Source organism: Capsicum annuum, chromosome 5, assembly GCF_002878395.1.
Source record: "Capsicum annuum cultivar UCD-10X-F1 chromosome 5, UCD10Xv1.1, whole genome shotgun sequence".
In the NCBI taxonomy this organism is placed as follows: domain Eukaryota; kingdom Viridiplantae; phylum Streptophyta; class Magnoliopsida; order Solanales; family Solanaceae; genus Capsicum; species Capsicum annuum.
Window position 1 is genome coordinate 160360870 of NC_061115.1, and position 5798 is coordinate 160366667.

Consider the following 5798-nt stretch of genomic DNA (forward strand, 5'->3'; position numbering starts at 1 on the left):
AGCGCCTAACTGAAAAATAAAATGTTTATATTTAAAGGTATGTGCTTGAAAGAAAAAAGGAAAACATCCATATTTGAAAATTAAAAGCCTTAAATAAAAAGTAAAAAATGCATGCATGTAAAAGTGGATGTCTTGAAAAGTAAAGAAATGTATGTATGTGAAAATGAGGTCTTGAATGAAAAGTAAAGAAATGTCTGTATGTGAAAAGAGGTGTCTTGAATGGAAGGTAAGAAAATGCCCATATGCGAAAGTGGGCTTCTTGAAAAAAAAAAGTATTTTCTTGATAAAAGTGTTGAAACTTGAAGAATGCATGGTTATGTCTTAACTTCGATTGATACCAATAATTAGTAGTGTGTATAAGAATTTCCCATTTCTTTCCCAACTGACTGAGATCGACTTCAGGGTAACTCATATAGTTTCAAGTGGTACCTCAAACATACCTAAGTATCAACAAGATTTATTTATCTTGCTTCAAATAAAGGTTTCGTGATACTATACCTGGCCTCATGTTTCAAGTGCCCTCTCCAGAAAGAAAGTCTCATTTCACACATATTTGAGTAATTTTTTTTATTTGGGGACGTCGAGAAAAATACAATCATACTCGAAAGGAAATTCAATACATGCAGTTGTGATACTATAGGCCTGATCTTCATGTAAGTATACACTAATGTGAGAACACTTGAAATAGGATCATGTAGGACTTTTTATTGGCTTATAATGTAGGCTTGGGGACGGGTAGGATGATATTTGGGATAAAAGTGACTAATTCCTCAATAATTATTACATTGCATTTGTGCTTTCTACATTTATTATATTTTGGCGCGTGATTTTTCTTTGTTGTGCTTCGTTGTCTCTTGTTTTTGTATTTGCTTCGACTTCTTTTGAATCGTGTATTGAAGTTTCCCCCTTTTTTTTTAAGATACTATATTTATTTTTTATTTTTTTTGGTGTGTGGGGGTTTTGCTTCTTTTGAAGTCTTTTTTTTTTCAATTTTGTTCATCTAGGATAATATATCCTTTGCGTTTTGCATCTTTGATCTTAAATCTCTGTCCATAATTTGCATGTATTTAGTGCGCTCAAGGAGGTAGGGCCAAGAGAGGGATAGTGCATGTAAGCACTCAAAAAGGTATAGGTGCAGATGCGGTTGTCTAAAGAAAAGGTTTAGGCTCAAAAGAGGAAATGCTAGGGGTTAATGTCGTTTGGTGGGCTATGAAAGGCTCAATCGGGTCAAAGAAGGCCTATGATCATTTTCTAAACTAAGTGAAACTTAGAATTTCACCTCAACAGACATTTAAGACAAGTTCTAGATCAACAATGCAATGCAATGAATTAAACTAAAGCTCACCTCACAATGCACATGAGACGATGAGGCAGGCTTCATTCTTGTCTTGAATGTATGCAGGAGAATTTTCAAGTGTTACTCGGGTATGATGAAGGGTATCAAAAGAATCTATGGTTTACCATGAAATCAATTATTTACATCATACCAAATCATTCTTTCTCATGCACATTCCTAACTGTTTCCGTGTCAATCAAATCAATTTTTTTTTAAAGAATGGGATCGAACCCAAATGAGGGTTGCCTACGTATCTTGTGAAAACAAGAATCAGGTCTGCGTAGTTCAACAAAATTTGTGAATTTGTATATGAATGTATGATTGTAAAAAAAATGATGGCCATTCTCGAAAAAAAATGATGGTCATTCTCGAAAATAATATGAAAGACGATCAGGAATTATTTTTTTTAACATAAAAAATTATTCTGATCAAATGATCGAGAGAATGAATGTCATGTATAGGGAGAGCTTTGACACAACTTCAGTATGCTGACAAGATTGAAAAGTCAGACATTGAAGAAATTATGACATTATTTCACCACAGTTGGCGAGATTATTATAATTGAAAAAAATATTAAATTCTTATTTTAGAGAGTGAGGATCAATAAGTTATAAATTTAATAGTTCACGACGTTCGAAAAAAAAACTAGGTAAAATTGAGTAAAGATCTGAAGATAGGCCGGCTAGGCACTAATTCAATGAGATTTGGATTTGATGAGCTATTAATTTGCGCTCTTGAACGCTTTTGAAGAGCGTCTTTGAACTGTTCTAAAAAATTGCCCCAGTTTTGAATACCGAAGAAATTATTCTAAAAGTTAGAGTCTGAACCCTAATGCAGGGTTGCCTACGTATCTTGTTAGGACAAGAATCAGGTTAAAACGTAGTTCAAACAATTTATGAGTTTGTACATTACGTGATTTATTTCCAGAATAGAAACTTTCCTAAATGGTTGAGAGTAGGACTGAATGATTGAAAGAAGGCTCAATAACTGAAATGCGTCGATTCTGAAACTATAGAATTTAAAAAAGATTTAGAGGAGTGTGAAACACCCCCCACGTGAACCACAATGTGTGAGTGTATGGCCAAAAACTCGATGAAATTGTGATTTATGATCAAATAAAATAAAGAATAATGTGTAACTGTTTTAACAATATACAGATACAGTGTATTAAATAAATAATTAACAAAAAAATTGATAAGGCAACAAAATTAATTTGCGCAAATAATGTAAAGAATTCATGAAAAAGTCTACACAATTTGCAATATGAAACAGATAAAGAATCAAAGAATTAATATATGCAAAAAATGTAAAAATACCTCCCTCAATTGAAAAATTGAGTCGACCATGGTTAGAACTTGTTGTTCATCCCCAGCGGAGTCGTCATTTTATCATGCCCTATTTTCGCCAAGGTAAACACGTACGACTTATGGACTCTAAATGAATTGATTTTATTACAGAGTCGCCACCTAATTTTAAAGAAAAATAAGGAAACCTATTGAATTATTAACATGTGCGATTTTATGTTTCAGTCTGCAAAATTCAATTGAGATTCTAGGTAAGAGTTTAAATTATCCCGAAGGGAAGGGGTTAGGCACCCTTCAGGATACACAAATGTGGTAACCAGCTAAACTAAATTTATCAAAAAGAGAGAAGGTATATTGAAAATAATGTAAAAATGTATGTATTAAATATAAAATAATTCTTTTAAAAAAATATAAATATTTTAAAACTATGTAAAGGTATATGTATATTAAATATATGAATAGAATAAATTATTATAAAATATGTAAAGGACATGTATAAAAATGTATAAATAAATGTGAAAAGGAAAAGTACTTTATAATGTATGAAAAACAGTGGCGGACCCAGGATTTAAGGAGAGTGAGTGCTTACTATAGAAAAAAATAAAAAATTACCTCAACCAGGTTTGAACCCGAGCACACCTACCAATGGAGAGCCTTAAGATCAACTTAAATGACAATGCACCTAACCAATTTCTTGTTTAGCGGGTGCTTTTATATAATTTATAACCATTTTTGTATATTTTTTATGTAATTATACCTATTCTACGTTGAGTTTAGTGGGTGTTGGAGCACCCAAAATTTATGTGTAGGTCCGCCCCTGATGAAAAAGAAATGTATTTTGATATGCCATGAAAAGAAAAAGTATTTACCGATAATATTTTTTATCTGATTAAAATTAAGAAAAAAAGTAAAATTTATTTGATATGAAAAGACTATATAGTATATGAATTACTTGATTAACTTGATTATTTTATGTAATTGCATCAAAATAACATATATGATTTGTCGTAAAAAGTATAAACAAAAGTATATCAGTATATGTATGTAAAGAAAAGAAAAGATTATATAAAGAAAAATTGTTTCAAAGAAAAAACATACGTAATATTTTTTAATGTAAAAAGTATAAATTCTTTGATTAAATAATCTAAGTCAATCAAATATTTTTATATAAATATTAACAATCTAAATTTGCCTAAACGCGTGGTGAAGATTGAATAAAGAATATCCCGCCCAACACAAAAAAAAATTAAAGTTTCCACTATGATTAACATTTGTACAAGTGAAAGAATATAAAAATATAAATACTCAATTTAAAGTCTTCTTTAAATGTCATCCCGACAAGTATTCCCACTAACCTGTATAAACACTTGTAATAAAAATGTCAGTAACAAATAAATAATAATCAAAATAAAATAAAAAAATATGTGTGCATATACATATTTAAAAGTATATTTTTTGTTAGTTAGTGACTCAGATAAAGTTTTAAAATATTATAAAGATTTCGTTATCGTCTAAAAATATTTATTTTTTATTACGTATTTGTATATGTAATGTCTGTCTTTTATTTGGGAAGGCCTCGAAAACTGATGGAAGTTTCTTCATTGGCCATGTTTCTATTTATATAAAATAAATAACTAAAAAAAAAGTTTCATCTTTTGTATTAGGGTGACTTCAAATATCCAGATGGAGAGATAATTTTATTGGCCATGTCTATTTTTTGCAAAGCAACAAGGGACAAAATGTCTAAAAATAGTCCCAAAATCAGTCTAAACATAGCGAAATAACTCATCCATTCAGTGCATTTTTCTGATGCAAATCAACCCAAACAGTAAAAAATATACGAAAAAGGCTCAAAAATATTCCTGAACTATCTAAAATAGGTCAAAAATACTCCTCGTTAGATTTTTGGCTCAAAAATATCCCTTCGTTAAATATTTGGCTCAAAAATAACCCTCCCTCTAACGGAATTCGAAAAAGGATAAAAAGTACTCCTGAACTATCTGAAATTGATCTAAAATACCCCTCATTAGTTTTTTGGCTAAAAAATATCCCTCTGTTAAATATTTGGCTAAAAAAATACTCCTCTCCTTAACGAAATTCCACCAAGCATACCACCTAGATAAAAAAAAATACGTGGTCATGCCACATTACCATCCACATGTAAAATGTTATATTTTTTAATTATATGACATTATTCCTTTCTTTTTTATTTTTATTTATATTTATATTTTTTTGCAAAGCAATTTTATTGATCTGGAAAAAAATATGATCAGTAAAATTAAAAATTTTTAAAAATATTTAAATAAAATCAATCAGTGTTTTTACTGAATTTAATTTAACGTTTTTGGAATTACTAGACATTGGGAAGGTACTAAATAAATTTTGTTAAAGGAGTACAAAGTATTCGTTTTTTTTTCATTATATGATAAACTTTTTACTTTGATTATTAAAGAAAATGATATCCATGTTTTTCTAATGATTAAAATATATTAAATGTCATTTACTTTTCTGGAAGTGAAATTTTAAAAAATTCTAAGAATACTAACATAAATTTAGAAAAACTATCAACATTCATTGAGTTTAGAAAAAATAAATCACCATCACTGAATGTAATCTTTTTATTTAACTCTTTCATCAAGAAGAAAGGAATGTCATATAATTAAAAAATACTAACATTTTACATGTGACTGGTAATGTGGCATAATTACGTGATTTTTTATACGAAAAAGGCTAAAAAATATTTTGACTTTGATGATCCTAATGGGATTAGGTCGATCTTATCTTTTAGGGAATCCTTGGTGCAACAGTGAAGTTGTAGCCATGTGATCAGGAGATCATATGGTTCGAACTCCTAATCACAAAAACCACCTCTTTTGTATAGTTGTGACTTATGAGGTGAAGTCGTGTATTTATATGATATGTTTCGTCCCTAGTCCCTGTTCATAGTTAAAGCCTTTAACTAACAATTCTCATCTCAACGTTTGTTCTATGTTTTGTTATAACTACTTCAGTGGTAATATTAAAACTATAGTTACAATCTACAATGTATTTATAATTTACTCAGAATGCTATTGCGCTGCTGCTTCATGTGTTAAACTTTAATGTTCAAGAAATTTTAGAGGTCGATATAATAAGTTGGCTAACTTTTTTCGGTGAAG